This window comes from Lagopus muta, chromosome 17 (assembly GCF_023343835.1).
Source record: "Lagopus muta isolate bLagMut1 chromosome 17, bLagMut1 primary, whole genome shotgun sequence".
NCBI classification, from domain to species: Eukaryota; Metazoa; Chordata; class Aves; order Galliformes; family Phasianidae; genus Lagopus; species Lagopus muta.
This window is the reverse complement of record NC_064449.1, coordinates 4,237,262-4,253,747: the sequence shown is the minus strand read 5'-3', so window position 1 is coordinate 4,253,747 and position 16,486 is coordinate 4,237,262. Positions and strand designations below refer to the sequence as shown.

The 16,486-nt window shown below is 43.8% G+C and overlaps 1 long non-coding RNA gene across 1 annotated transcript; it reads right to left on the bottom strand.

The window, feature by feature from the left end:
• Positions 1-123: 123 nt before the first annotated feature.
• Positions 124-15,179, bottom strand: LOC125701567 (uncharacterized). Its single transcript, XR_007380286.1, has 3 exons — positions 10,725-15,179; positions 8,410-8,529; positions 124-3,565 (listed from the first exon to the last, which is right to left on the bottom strand). It is a non-coding gene; the product is annotated as an uncharacterized LOC125701567 (long non-coding RNA).
• Between the last annotated feature and the right edge of the window lie 1,307 nt (positions 15,180-16,486).

Genomic DNA, 16,486 nt, shown 5'->3' with positions numbered 1-16,486 from the left:
TGGCACGCGCCCCACAGCCACCTTGCTTCTCTCATGATCTCTGCAGCACTGGCCATTGCATCTCCTTCAAAATGTTACTGAAATGCAGAATATCGGCACTTCATTGATTGAAAATAACAGCTACCAAGCCCAGGAATGGGCCACACACATCTAGACACATCACACTGATTTCAAGCACTATTTTTTGAATCTTCTAGAGGATATAACAACGTCCAGCACTTCACATCTACAGCTGTTTGCTGTTCTCAGTTAAACATTAAGCCCTTTAGGCCAAAAAAAGAGTATCATGGAGAGAGTGTCTAATATTTAACTTTAAACAGAAAGTGCACAGGGACAGTCAGGTGTCATCATGGCATTCTGAGATGTGACTGTGCCTTTTTTAACCCAAATGGTGCAGCGATGCTCATGGTGCACAGGGCATCGCACTGCTGCTGTGAGGGATGGGGCTCCTTGAGGCAGAAGGCCTTGAGGAGAGCCCTTCAGTCTTGGGGGCATTTCCAAGATCAGCTAAAATTAAGGGCGACAGCACATGACAAAACAAAAGCAGTGAATACGAAAGAGAAGGAAGGCCATCATTTGAAAGGAAGGATGTTTAAAAAAGCCTGGATAACTGGTTTGTTATGTTAGTATTTGTCCTGCAGTCATTGGTGCAGCATTGTGTCTGTTTTTGTGACCAAGGTCCAGCAAACCTCTTCTTAGTGATCACTTTCCAGGCCCAAACATACTTCTGCAGAGCAACAATAAGCAGTGGCTGACAGTTACGTGGTGTTTTCCACCTGATGATCCTAATTTGCTTTAACAGTCAATTTTAAGGGTATGTATCAATAACATTTTGTTCTCTTCGTGGCTGGCAGGTCTTTAAACATCACTGAATGAGATAGCAGTGCAAAAATTCAGGGAAATTAGGAAACCAAATTACGTTTATTTCCCTATCAGCATACTCAGGATGTCAACTAACAAATAAAGCATTTCTGGAGATTCGTAGAAACAAACAGAAGGGCCTGGGTTTCTTTGGGAACTATTCAAATTCTTTTCAGCCTGGACTGCAAATTAAAAGAAAAAACAGCAGGTCTATTTTGTATCCAGCTCCTGAAGAAGGTCACATAACTGAACTTTTCTCTTCCAGCTTCTATTCTTAGTGTGAACTTTCACTGACTTGTTTGTTTGTAATTTGTTAAAGCGTGCTACATGTAGGAAACGGACTTTGGGGCAATAAAACTGAAGCCCCTGAAAAGAATACTCATGAACAGTCGAGATCTGAAAAAACAGTACATTTCCTGTGTGCCGTATCAACCATCCTGCAACAACACAGCCAAGTCCAGACTGCGTGAACAGGAAATGACAAGCCTAGAATTACTAATAATGATGAAAGGAGACCAGGCTATTCCATAGGGACTATGTGTATATAAAGGTATAATTCCAGCCAACACAATAAACCTTCAAAGCATGAAATGTTAATGTTCATCAGGAAAGTAACCTAATAAAGGAAGATGCTTTCCGTATCCCAGACAAAGCATATTAGAGAGCTTGGATCTAAATCTGAATGTTCCACCTTGGTCATTGCAATTATCTGCTAAGTATGATGCTTGAATCCAGAGCTCAATCCTGGTGTTGAATTCTTCAAATCCCTGTATTTAAACCTCTTCTCAGTGCTGCATTACCAGGACCAAGGCACTATTTTGCAAAAAACAAAGCTCAACCTTTTAGCATGAAGTCAGCCTATGAATAATTGGTTTGGAGGAAAACACATTTTAAGGATCAGAAACATTTTTTTAAATAAGGGAAAATTCCTACAAAACACTTCATCTCTATTGCCCTCAGGTAGTCCAGGCAAAGTCAGGCAAAGATTTCAGGACCACACGGGTGTAATGTGCACAGAAAGCAGTTTGTCTGTGCTTCTGTGATGGAGCCCTGTGCTGCAGTTACCATCTCAGAGTTAAAACTGGGTTTGTTAGCACTGGATCATATGCTCTGTGCTGTAAGACTGCTCCCAAGAGTTCCTGTAAAACCCCACAACAGCACCCTGGCATTACTCAGAAGCACTCTGGAGGATGAGTTTAAGAGCCAAATATCTAAAGTTCAGGCTAAAGCTGGGAAAGACCCAAGAAAGGACTTAAACAAACAAAGTGTCTCCACTGTAACCCAAGATAGAAGTGAAGGCTAAACAGCATCACATATCAGAGCTAGCAGGCAGGACTGAGAAACAATTTCCTTTCTATGTTTGTAATATGTGCATATACTCTCTCTGAAGCACTCAGCTTTTTACAAACTCTGCTAATATCATGCAAACCATGTTTCCAGACACTTTCTTCTGCTGCCATTCCTTTAAATGGGTCACACAAAGCTCCCCAGAGTAGTGAAGTAAATAAATTGTGTCCCAGATGCAATAAGGGGACAATCTGTCTCAGCCCGTGCATGGGATCATGCTGTTTGTTAACAACACCTACCAAGGGATTTAGGTGGACGTGGATCCAGGCAAGTCCTGCAAGGCCACATGATATTGATGGCCTGTCTAAACTTGCTTTCTAGACACTGCAGCATTCTTCAAAGTGACCTTCTACGTGTTCCTTTGCTCGTGATCACAAAATAAATTACCGAGTTGTACTGCAAAAGCGATCTCTACATTGCTTCTCCTCAAACACAGATCCCTTTGGTTCATGTAGAGATAGAAAGCAATTATCTTCAGAGATAACTGATTCAAAACATTTCAAATGCAACCAACAGGCCATAGAGGGTAATTAGTAAGGCTGTAAGAAAGGAAACCTAAAATATAGGGTGAGTTTCATGCTACTTAATACACAGCTACAGGAAGGAAGGCAGTTGGTAAAAAAAAGCTTTGGGTCCTGCTTTGAGTTATACACAGATACAGACAAGATGCAGGGGTGTTGCAATGTAGGAAAATCAGAATTTTGTTCTGAAGTCACTCATGTACCAGGATTTCTTGCCACTGCTAATTTTTGGTTTTGCCTTTTGTTTTGCAGGGGGATAATGGGGCTGGGGGAGCTTTACAGTGCCCACACACAAAGAAATCTTTTACTAATTCTACTTAAATCTTCAGAAGCACTCTTATCAGTTTTAGAAATGGGCCTGCATGCATATTTAATTCAAAATGGAGATAAGGATTTTGATATGGACAAAAAAATTAGGGTCTGCATTTGGATTCTCCCACTTTTCCCATGGACTAACAAAGCCACAGGTACAATCACCTACGGAGCAGGAGAGTCAAATTATAACCTCATCATCTGCTCCTGGCTTCCTGCCATTCTGAAGGCTGGTTGAGGGGAAGTTGCTGAAGAATGGAGGAAGTTCAGTGTTGACAATACATTTTGTCTGCTCTCTGGCATGCCAGGGACCAAAGGAGTCTCTAACCAACCCTTTGTCTGGGAGGCAAAATGCAGGTTTGCAGTCACTTTGCTTGCCTCCCTCACTTCGATTCAACAAGAAAAGATCAGCTCACAGTTATCACAGAGTTAACCTACCTTTGGAAGAGATCTGTTGTCTTTTTATCGAGAAACACTCTGCTTGCTTGCTTTGACTAAATCACACCTGGAAACACATCTGTAAACTGGAAGAGAATCACAAATCGACCACTTTGGCTAATGAAAAAATTTCATTCTACCCTGTGATATGTCTGTCTCCCTGGCACACAGGAAGTGCATTAAAGAGATAATAAACACTCATGAAACACATTTAATGACCTAACATTTAAGAGCAGCGCTCTCATTCATTACTGTAACTTTCTGCTAAATTGTCAGCATCAAGATTGCTCATGGGCTCAAAAGGTCAGTGTTATTTTTGCTGTTGAAATCACAGAGTCTGGGAAACAACTGTGTGTAAATTGCTGATAAACTGGAACAAAGACGGTGGAGAAAAACACTGAACATGTAAGAATGCAAGTAAACCAGCAGGAAAGGAGGGGAGGGGAAGAATCTCACGGACAGTTTATTAAAAGAACAAAAGAATAAAATCTGGTGCATTTGTTTTCCACTGGTGCAGGAAGCCCGGTCTTTAAGCACCTACTATAAATAGAGTGCTCTAATCCTTCATCAAAGCGGGTAGTAGTCTACAACAAAATGAATGAATTTTAAGTATAATCTGGGAAGAGGAAGATGCCACTCCCCTCATAGTAGAAGAATCTTTGTCTAAATTCTAACAGAAATTAGTTATTTCGTAGTGTAAAAGAGCCGGGGAGACAAAGCAGGGCCTGGAACTTGATGTTTTACAGTGCAAGATCCTCAGCAAGAATACTGTTAGAGAATGGAATGAGCAGTCATCTACATCAGGATCGAATAATCAGTTTTGGAGGAAGATGAACTTGAATCTACTGCATGGCAAACCTGAAAATCCCCAAGGAGTTCCATTCTGAGTGGAGGCTGTATGTGAACTCTGTACACTTTGGAGTTCAATAGGGTATAGGATAGGAATATATATATAGGATAGGAATACCATACAGAAAACAACAGGAACTTTGAAAACATGAAAAGGACAATCTTCAGTCATTCAGCTGTCTATAAAGGGGGTGAATGGAAAGAAATCCCAAATATTCGTCTCAGAGCCATCCAAGGTCAAAACAAATGCGGAATACAGAGACTTACACTGCCCTTGAGGAAAAAAAATCACTGAAAAGAATTTCAGGAGAAAGAATGTAAATTGTTATTAGATGGCCTCAAAGCCCTAACTCTATAGGCAAGCAGCTCTGGCTAAAAGTTTGGCCAAATGACTCAGTACTTCCAATTGTGTGGGCTTGGGTTTGATGCTACTCAAATGAACCCAACGAGGAAATTTGTTCAACTTGCCCACTGAACCAGATGCTTAGTGAGTAAATTCTGGAATAGGCACTGAATATTCTTCCAGCAATCAATAACAAGTGGGAAAAGTGGCTTCAGCTGAATTTGTCCCATGAATTGATGCATACCACCGTCAGACAGGAACCCAGACTTAAGATTATAGGCATTCAGAAGCTTTATGTACAAGGTCATACACTGACACCCAGTTTGCAAACTTCTGATTCAGAATAACTTGATCTACTTTGAAATTTACTTCTGAGTAAACAGCTTCTTGTTCCACAATGGGAGTATGCACACATAGTGCTAATCAGAAGTAATATTCCACTTGAACTGCTAACTTTACTGCAATCCAAATGAGTTGCCCAGTGTAAACAAGTGTTTTCTTCAGAGAAGTGGGAAGATGACAAGCATGACAACTTTTAAGGGCAGCTCATGGAGGGGAGATTGTGAGGCCTCAATGGCACATTTGTGTAAGGAAGGTTAGTATCTCTGTCTCACAGCAACATGTGAAATCAGGAAGATAGTTGCAGCTGCATTTGGCAGAAAAACAGTAGTAACCTAAGCTTGACACTATAAATGATGGTTATTGAACCAGCGTCCTCATGAAAAAGCTAGATGTTGGCAAAAGGGCATGAGGAAGACAAAACAGAAGCTTAATTAACTTAACAGGAAAGAAAAATCTCCTAGATAAAAGGAAGAGAGCCATTTCTGAGCCAAGTACTTAAAGGGTTCTCAGACCTTCCCAGGCCAAAGAGTGTGTGTGTGTAATGCTGACTTCCTTCCAGCTCTGTCTGTGCCAGAAATAACTCTTCAATGGAGTATATCTCATTAGTGTACCTTTTACCAAGCCATTCTTTCAAAAGAAAGTGATACTTGCTGCTGACACGCTGCTGGCAAATGAAGAAGGAGGCTGCTTTCATGAAGAGTGTAGCACATTCCTCTGTCCCTCTGCCCTAACACATACAAGTTTGCTGACTTGTAATGGCACGAGCTAAAAATTGCATTGAAAAAAATCATAATGAGAGAAAGAAAGAGGCAGAGAAAATCTGCAGCGACCAACATGAGGGTTGACTGGCCTCTTCAAGACAGCAAGGCGAGTTCAGCATCTTTCAAAGACCCTTTTGCAGCTCGTATTGCTGATACTGCCTTTCAAGTCATTGTGTTCTTAGCCACAGAAGGGTGAACCTGGAGCCATATACTGTGAATGTCACATAAAACCCTGAAACTTGGCCAGCTGGGTTGTAAGTACAGAACTTACACGTTGCCTGAAGATAATACATAACTCTTCACCCAAGAGAGGCACTGAGAGAAACATACAAAACATACTATCTATATGCTAATGCATCCATCCACCAACTAGCTGTGGTTTGCTTGATGCACTCCAGTTCAGGATCTGAGATTTAATTTAGGAATAAAAGTGCATTTCTATCTTTCATAGTTTCAAAGAAAATAATCCACCCATGAACAGAACAGAGCAGCTGAAATAGTATCTGCTGAAGTCTGTGAAGAACCTGAAATGAAAGATCTGAGAAGAGCAGTTATGTTCCACCTAAGTATCCCACTGGGCTGCAAAACTGGGCTGCAAAACTCTTTGGAGGCTTTATGAAGGAAAAATAAAATAAAAAGTGCATGTTAACTATTTCATTGTTAGACAGCAGTCTAGGGATACTGGAAACTAGAAACACAAAAGCTAATGGAAAGAAGGACAGGAAGAGGCTGCAGAGGATTTACTGGTAGACACAGCTTTCCTACTGAGCAAAAACTGGTATGCCAGTAATTTCTAAGGAAATTTCTAATAGTAGCTCTAGAAGAGCTTTTTGTTTGGTTTTAGGTTGTTTTTGTTTGTTGGTTTGTTGGTTTTTTTTTGGCTTACCAACTAGACTCCATACAGGACCTTTGGTCCAGCCTCACAGAGGACAATTCTGTGAGTCCAGAGGAGAAGACTGTAATGAATTTACAGTCCCAAGTATCATTAAATATGGAATTTATTCTTTTCCTGGAATGAGTGGGACACTCCTCCCACAGACAAAAAGGGGGTTTTATCTTTTTTCTTGTACACAGAAGTCACCCCACACACAGTGCACTGCATGCGCAGAGCTGCTTCCTGAAATATTTCAGAATTTGTTTTCCTTAGATTATTTGTGTCTACAGCCACCAGCTGGTCTGTGTCAAAGCCGATATATTCAACATATTATTCCATTATCCTATTAGGTTGAACATGTCCTTCCTCCCACGAGTGCTGTTAAGATATCATTCCTATATGAAAGAGAGAACTTTAGTCCCACTGTCACCTCTTTTCTCCTTCAGAATAAGGCATTATCCTCAGTGATCAGATGACTTTTTAGCCCATTCTGACACTTTGTGTTCATATATGCAAGAAATGATTCCTGGGCATTTCACATCCAGCTCTCTCAACAAACAAGCTCCATACATACATCAAATGGAGGAGAAAACAAAAGCTCTGAAGTCTTGAAAAGACAACGTCTGATGATTTCTTTTTTCAAATGACACTTTTCTATATTATGTTATTGGACTCTCACTTGAAACCATCACTTCTCTTCCATCAAGACAGCACTCATTTCCCAAACTGCTCTCTCAAAATGGAAAACATCTCAAATTCTGGTCAATGACATTTCAGCTAAGGAAATGGTCACCTTCAAGTTTTCTTCTGCAGGCTCTTCATGCCCCTGGGAATGGGAGAGCAAAAATTCCTGGCTGGTTTCCATGACCTCTGGGACTGAACATTCCTTGCTTGAAGAGCCTTCCCAACCTCTACACCAGCTATGATTAAGACTGTTAGTGTCAGCAAGGATTAGTCAAAAAATGCCATTTTAAAGTTTGATAGGAGTAGGAAGGCACTAAGGAAGTGAGATAAAGCAGAGAGCAAGCACCAATGGGAATGGAGGCAACCAACCAACACATAAATGTGCCCACGTCAAAAATGTGTAGGATCACCTGTGGGGACACTTAAAATCATTGGCAGTGGCATGAACACTATCTCTTGCTTCTCTCCTCTCCAAGATATAGCTTTGGGTGAATAAGACTCTGAACAAGGGAACTTTCTCCTTTTTACATCCTAGAAAGAAATGTATTTTGGAAACAAAGCACATCCCTCTTCATTTGTGTGCCTGGAGATTTCCAGTTAGCCCACACCATACTTTTTCACAGGATCTCAGAAGTAACTGGTGAGCCAATGAACACTTCCACAGTCACATGAACAGAAGAGAAATGTAACACGTTTCCTGGACAGATCATTAGCAATACGCAGTCTCTTGACAGGGGAAAGAAAGAGGAGAACAGGGAATGAAGGAGTAGCAGAGGTGTGTGAAGGATAACTGGGGTATGCATATATAGAGAGCTGAGATAACACATCGTCCCATAAACCACAGCAAACACTAGCATAACAAATTCAATCCTGCTGATCAGACAGGTTAATCATAGCCACTGGTGACAAGAAAGGAGCCTTTTTTTTTCTTTTCTGATTGTGGCAGAAACAAATGCACTACTTGTCAAAAGGCAACACTACAACATCCACCTATATATATTAAGCTTGATTCATTCTCCAGAGCAGAAAGAAGCTTGCAAAGGCTTCATACCCATGTTTTACCACCTATTTACTCACCTCTCAGATCTTTTGTTCCATGGGAAACAGTAGTTAGTCACTCACAAACATGCTGACACAGTTCATTTCCTCCTGGTCCCAGCACAATGGCAATCACTAGCATCAGCTCAGCTCCAGGTACTGAATAATAAAAAACAAAGCAACTTTATCAAGCCAAATTGTACCATCAGAAGCCTCTCTAACACAGCACCCTCCTCCTATGTTAATCAGAAAATCAAGGAAGGACACATGATGGTTACCTACTCATCCATCTACCGCTCCTCACTCTTGCTCACCAGAAAAGCAACAGGTGCTTCAAGCAGAGATGCAGACATGCACATTTATTCTCTTCAAGAGGCACCAAAATCCAGAAGTGTCCCAGAAGGATAGTATTTCTTTTTGCTCCTACTGCATCCTCTCTAGGCGTAGTTTTTTATGGTCTTTTAACATAAGGGCCGTATGTTCTCCCTAGGGAGGTATGCTGCCATAGGTAAAGATGAACAGACATGCAACTAAAACATAGAAAGTGAATGAATAAATGGACATCAGGGCAGTGTGGAAGAGGTTAATATCAGTACATTGGGAGTGGCCAGTGGATCGTGTATTACAGATAACAGCAGAGGGACTTTTAAAGATCTTTTTGCTGAGAAGCTGTCATTGAGAGTAGTGTTTCGTAGCAGAGGAAAGCAGCACTGGTGCTGCTATTGTGGATTGGGCAGTTATTATGGGATGCCAGAATGTCTCTCAAAGTGTGCTGTGGCTCCGATCATGCCCAGCCTCCTTGCTAATACACTGGGGTACCATTTTTCATTTCTTTCCTTGCTGGATTGCTATTGTCACAATAAATCCAGACGTTTGGGCTTTGGGAGGGAAGAAGCAATTATACCAAGGGGCTGCTCAGCACTGCAAACCAACACTGAGTTCGGCTGTGGTCCTCAGGAATTGCAACACTTCTGAGATTCACTCAGCCCTTGCATTCCTTGTACAAAAACACAATGCCCTAATTGTCACATCTGCTGGTTCATGCTATCTCTGCTCTTCCTGTTCACGCTGTGTGTTTAATTTCATGTTAACTACTACAGTTCTTCAAAGCTTCCTTCTAATGCAGTGTAATTTTCCACTGTAACCAAGCACTCTTTAGAAACCAGCTCCAAAGTACCTGGAGAGCTTTGTGCACACAAAGCTGCAGGCTTTGGTTCAGAAGCTCTCCTCATGGCTAGAAGCAAAATCTTAGCAAAAGGATGCCTCCCTTCTTAAAGGTACAAAGAACCATTCTCTGGTTGTGTTGAGTCACAAGACCTTGAATTACCAGCTTTAGAACAATGTTTACGCGCAAAACAATGATTTAGCAAAATGTTTGAATAAAAAAGTGAGAGAATCAGCAGCATTATGTGATCTCTTTTGAAAAAAAACTGATTGACCACAGTTTCAAAATGTTAGAGGCAAGACCCTGGAGCCACAGATTAGTGGACAGAGACGGGGGGGGAGCAATCAGGGTTGCCTGCAAATGCTCTTCATAATGATTGTGCAATTTAACCCAGCTATCATGAAGATGGATGAATGTAGCATGTACATGTATTGCTGCTCGCAACCAATAATGGCTCAAATTGGGCAGAAGGAAAGATGACATGCTGCAATTTGCAAATAATTAGTATGCCTGTAGCCTTTGTTCACCTTTCCATCTCATGCATTAGAGGCAAAATATTCACATCCCAGGCAATTTAAGCCCATCCCATTTTAGACTTTCTCATCCCATTTTTTCCTCCTGTTCTGGTATGCCTGCGATTGAACTTGATTTGCCCATATGTACTTACCCTCTATATATGCCCTCAGCTACTTTCATACACTCAAAACTGAAATGACTGCCATTTCGTCTTTCAGCTGCCTGCTCAAAATCCACAGCTTCCATATGGTCTGGATAAACTCAGGCTCTTTGTTACATTGATGCTTATTGTTTCTGTTAGTCCTTTGTCTTATTTCTATGGCTAATTCAACTATTTATTTTTTATACTGCATTCTCTTTCGGTTTGTTCAACGTGCACAGCTGCTAGCATAGCAAGGGCCAGAGCAAGACACATTTAAGGAGATCGTTTCCTTTCTTGTATGCAGAGAGCTCAGTTTAACCCATGGAAAATGTCTTTTTGATGGTTCAGCACCAATCTAACACAGGAAACACCACAGCAGCTGATGTTGGGCCTTTGCAGAGAACTGTAGTGCAGCATTTTCCTGTCATGCTGCAGGCTGTTCTGACACATCGTCTCGCTGTTCAACTCATGACAAATAACAGAGAGAAGCATTGAAAACAGTCTAATGCCAGGCCTCTTAGAATGACTTACCTTGTTTAACAAGGAGCCTTTTGGGTTTATCAAGCCTCTGTTATCTTGTGCATGCTGGAACATGTTAGCAGCTTCGCTGGGGTGAAGAAAAACAGTAGTGAGAGCAAGAAAGTCCTGTTTTTATTGACCAGAGCTGCTCACCCTTCAGGGGCACCTAGCTGAAACACCATAACAAAGCATTGATTATGCTGCTGCTGAGAAACACAGGAAGGTCTTCCTGAGCACAGTTCCAAAATGCAGCCTGCAGAGAGAGAGAATGGTGGGAAAGACACTACAACACAAATGAGAGGTATGACCCTCCAAAAGGAAAAGGAGACCTCACAAACACGAAGCAAGAGGCCACAGGGACCAGTCCAAGGCTGAGAGGAGTTGCCACCCACTCCACCTTCTGTCTGTATTCTGGCAAGGAACCATCTGGTTCAACTGACCAAAATATTTTCAGTCTACAGCAGAACAAAGAAGTACCTGGGTTAGCAGCCTTCATAAACCCAGGATGTGGAGGTTTTTGTTTGTTTGTTTGTTTAAAATACAACCTAAGAGCAAAAAGCTATTTTTTACATATTTGCTTTGAAAAAAATCCTTCATAGTTGCCACATTCCTACCTGATTTCTTAGCATCTCCCCAAGGGCTTCAGCCTTGATGCTGTGTCAGTCATCTCTGAAGGAGTGTCCTGGTGAAGACAGCTGAGTCTCCATCATTGTGGGGAAAATCTACCTGAGGTGAATGGCCCAAGAAGCCATCAGAACAATCTGCTTTAACCAGAGCTTTCCAGCAAAGGGAAATGTGGACCAAACTAGTTGGATCCTGAAGTCCCACAGACAGCAGAGGGAGCTCTCTCTGCTCTCTGTCCTCCAGCATCAGACTTAAACCTGCCAGAGTTAAACAACCAAAGAGAAATTAGAAATGACATCAGTGAGTACAAAGGCTGCTGAGTTCCTACACTGAGTGAGATGCCCAAATCCTAAAGAAGGGCCACACTTTGGAGGTTGCTCCCCTGCTGTACAGCCTGGCTGTTTACAGCCCACACCGAGTGCTTTAGGTGCAGGCAGGAGATGGATTCCAAAACAGGAATTTAGTTCACGTTCTGGTTTGAATCCAGAGTTTCACTGGGGATGAAGAGACAGGAGTGAGGCCCGGACAGTGTCCTGGAAGCACTGGTTTCAGTCCCACCTTCTCTGCTGTGCTGCTGGATAATCCTGGAGGCTTCCTCCGACCCATTTTGTGATACCTCCATCTGCTGCCCGTGTGACACAGTTCCCTGTGAATCTCAAAGACTTCTCCTGACAATTGCTGGAGAAGAGACGGGTGCTGTGGGAACCGATTCCGACCAAGTTAGTAACCAACATTTCTGTAAATACCAAACGCTAAGGAGCTAAAGAAAGAAATGGTCAGGGGTGAAATGTCAACTTTATGCTATTGTAACGCACAGCAGATGCTTCCCCGTCTGCTCACTGGCACTGGTAGCATGGTGTCTGCAGTTTTGACAGCCCAGGGCCTCAGAAGTTACCTTTCCCCCAACACGTGTTTCCCACATTGAAGGATCAGCGATCGCCCCTACTCTGCAAATCCAGCAGTCTTGCTTAGAAGAAAACAAACCCTTCAGACAGCCTTTTTCTGCTCCCCTGGCCAGCAGAAGGAAATGCTGCACACGAGTGGGAAGGCTCAGTGCTGCTGCTGCTTCCTGACTCCCACACTAAAAGGGAGCATGGGGGTCTGGGCTGGAGGAGAACAGTCCCACAGATAAACTGTCACAGAAGGAGCCAGACCAGAGGCCTTGCTTCCAGAGGAAAGCAGGCACCTTAAGAAACAGCACAAGTAGCAGCTAGGTAGGCAGGGAGTGCAGAGGAACACGTCAAAGTCCGGATTTATGGGAACAAAAGGGTTTTCTTTTGTTCCTCCAATTACCTCTGCCAGCAGTCGTGCCATGTTCCTCCCCCACCCATGCAACCTCACCTTCAATTACCTCAGGAGCTTTCGTTACAGGAAGATGCCCTGAATGGATCAAATTAGTGCCTTATAAAAGCTCATTTGGGAAGCATCCATGTGATCCTTATTCAGTTAGCAGGAGGGGATGGAGTGGGGATGCCAAGTGAGGAGCTGAATGCTCAAGGCACACTGACATGGCTTCAGTGTATTGAGAAGACACAGCCAGAGAATGATGCCCTGCTTCTTGAGGGTACAGCAGCTTGGGGGCATGGGATCTCATAGAAACATCCTCCTCCTGTTTGCACTGCTCCAAGGAAATGGGATGTAACACGCTGCCAGCAGCTGTGAGCAAATAAGATTGTCCACACGGCAGCTGTAGAGGGAATGGGACTGGACAGAGATAAATTCCTGTCTCTGACAATAGCTAGTGGGCTCCAGGCAGACTAGCAGCTGCAAAGCACCCAGTTCCTTGTGCTGGTTCAGATGACCAGGCACCTCTGGGACTGTGCTGGTGAAGAAAAGAGGCAGAACAAGTCTGCTTCCATCTATTTTTATACTGCAGACCCATCTGCTCCTCTCCACAGCTGGCAAGGCATGGAGCTCAGCTTAGATCCTCCCAACAAAAGCCTCTTTATGAGGCATGGGAATCCCTCCCTCTACCAGCACCACTTGGCTTGGATTGCCTGGGCAGAGCTATTTCAAGCACCACAGGTGGCTTCTCCATCTCTCTAAGCACAGGATGGAGCAGCAGATGCCTCACCACAACACTGCCCAGCAATACCACTGGGGACAAAGCTGGGAAGCACACAGGACCTGCAGACGTGCCACAAAGAAGAGGCCAACAGGAGGAGTGCAGGGAATGGGTTTCACAGGCGAGACAGAGCAGCGTCTACCTGCACAGAGACACAAGTACTGATACTGGGACAGAAAGACAAGAGTCACATCCAGTTTTTGCCCTTTGCAAGAACTAACTCACCCACACGCAGGCCCTTTCCTTGTGACAAGGCCTGACATTTGCTTGCTCCAAGCTCTGTCCCCCCGACACACACACAGCAGGATTGCTCCCAGCCGCTTGTGTCTCAGTTATCTGACTGCAGGGATACTATTTCCTGTGCTTATTTTTCTTGTCTGGCTAGTTGGCCTGGAGGGTCTCACCTGTTGGAAAACTGCCATTGCTTCCCCATCTGCAGCACTGACCACAGCTCAGTGAAAAACAGCCTTAGGTCACTTTTAACTTCCTTAGGACCAGGAGAGGGCAAAGGCCACAGATGCCAACATGGAGCGGGTTCCTGCATGCCTTACCTGGAAGCTGACATCAGCAGATGCATCTCTAGAGGAAGCACAACAAGGACACGTGTTTTGCAGCACTGGCACACATCCGGTGCACAGCAGCCACCTGGAAAACACCAACTGCATGGCTACGTGCAGGAGGACCTCCCTTCTGAGAGAGCGAAAGTGTCTGTGCGGCAAACGGAGCACAGCCTCTTCCAAGACCTGATTCACACGCAGGCTTCAGTGCTCCGTGTCATCTGTAAGTCACTGACATCCTGACCCCAGAGCATGGCCTCATGCTTCTGATGGGAAGAAAACCATCAAACTCGTCCTGGGAGGACGGTAAGTCCCACATGGTGCTTCCAGATCAAGTGCTGGTCCTCCTGCAAGGGAAACGGAGACTGCTGTTAGCGTGCAGACAGCACAGGCCATACCCCAGAGCCACACGGTGAACATTTACAGAAACGTTGTTGCTATGCTTTTTTTTGGAAGCTTGGGTAGTGCAGAACCACAGGAAAGGGAAAGACAGCCCCAGCATCTCAGATAAACTTCTTGTGCGGCCCAGGTCTCGCATGCTGCAGGAAAGGTTGGATCACCTGCAAATGGAGAACATAGGAGGGGAAGGAACCAGCATGGGAAGCAAGTGCTTAGAGGAAGCAAGATGTAAAGATTTATTGTGAAAAGCCTCAATTCCCAAGCATTGGCTCAATTCATAAGGAAAAGGGGACCCTGGGTTTAACACAGTTGCAGTTGAATGTGACATGGGTTAGTGGTGCAGATTGGAAGGTCTCAGTGCAAGTCAGGGATATTACTGTATATTTCCTCTGGAAGGAAATCAAAATGCTATTTCTCATGAATTCAGAAAGAACACAGCTGTAGAAGAAGCAGCTGACTCTCAGCTTTAGTTGTGGCATTGAGTTACCAATGGTGGGAGAAAAGACTACTTCTGTTTTTCTAATGCAACCTTTAGCATTTTGATCCTTCTGGAATTAAGAGGATGATCTTCAGGAGGGTCTGAGATTTTTTGTCTCCACCCTATTTCTATTAGCGCTTTTGGCATGAATATAAAGGAAGGCAGGAAACACTTGGAATACTGGACTGCTCCCATATGGCAGACACCTCAGAAACGAAGCAGCCAGTTGTCCTTTACTTTAAGGTGCTGAGCACTCATGCAATCAATGCTGAGCAGTTGAGGCTCTGCCTTTGGCTCAGCCATAATCGTTGTGAACCCACTGTGTTTTCTCTGGGATGGAGAACACAAACACTCACCTCCACCCAGTGCATTTTTGCTCTGCAGAGTAACTTCAGTCTGCTATGTTACCAACACAAAATGGCTTCAAGTTTAGCAGCAAATGATTCCAAGTTGTTCTCAAAGGAGCACTGTGTTTCTCAGTCTCTGCCACCAGGGTTAGCTCAGAAAACCTGGCTGTGATTGCTCTCAGTCAGTTAGCAGAGGAGATGGCTTGGCAGGGATTCACAAGGCAAGCCTCAGAGCTGCCATTCCTGTCACCTGCAAAATTGGCCACATCCTCTGGATGATGGAGATGTTTAATATCGCAGGATCCAGAGTGCATGGCAGAACTGCTCAAAAAGCAATACAGGAAGCAATAGTGTTCAGTGCTGATTGAAATGCTTGATGGCTTATACAGGAATGTGAAAGGATGGAAGTCCTCCTTGCCCCAGGATTCACAAGCAGCATTCTTACTTTGCAAGACATTCCTTTTCTTTTTCTTGCCCAGCAATTAAAGTTTGCATCAGCATGACCTTCATCCAGCCTGGATCAGCATGGGCAGAAATGGCTGGGCCCGGTGCACCTGCCTGCAGAAGGTTCAGCATCTGCCATTTCTCAGCCCTTCAACACACCTCCAAAATAGGAACTTGGCAAACAAAGCTCACAGAGTGCATTGCTAAGCAGAACATTCTGCCGAGTCCTGACACCAGGACTGCATGTTATAAGGCACTTGCCAATTCCTGAGTCAACTTTATTTATTAAACACTAGAAAGGTCATGACGAATCTCAAAAGATAAAATCTGTGTCTGTCAAGCTGCCTTCCTTATTTTCATTGGCCCAGACACTCACGTTCCACACCAACAATAACAGGACATGGGTTCAAGAGGCACCATGAGTGCAGCTTACCCTGAGATGGCCCAGGCTTGTTTTGCATTCTTCATAGAACTGATCCAGGCCATTCAATTGTCTCTTCATTAGGCCTCCCCACACCTCTCCTGTATATAGTCCTCACACTGCACAGTCTTGCTCCCCTTAAAACTCTAAAGCACAGCCACATGAAACTTCCAAATCCTAGATGATGCCAAATGCCCAAATGATGCAGCTGCAGGTTTTCCAGCAGAGTATTCAACCAAGATATGCTTAACTCCCATTTAGAATAATATCCTGGACTAATGCTAGCCCAAAAGGCATCCCCGTGATCTCACCAACAGCTGAGGCAGCAAGATACTCCATGTGCATGGACTTTCTTTACTCTCATTCCAAGCTGTTATCTAATCTCCTTGCCTTAGGTAAGGTAAAAAATCAGAGCTGCCCAAGGCTCTGGGTAAATCCT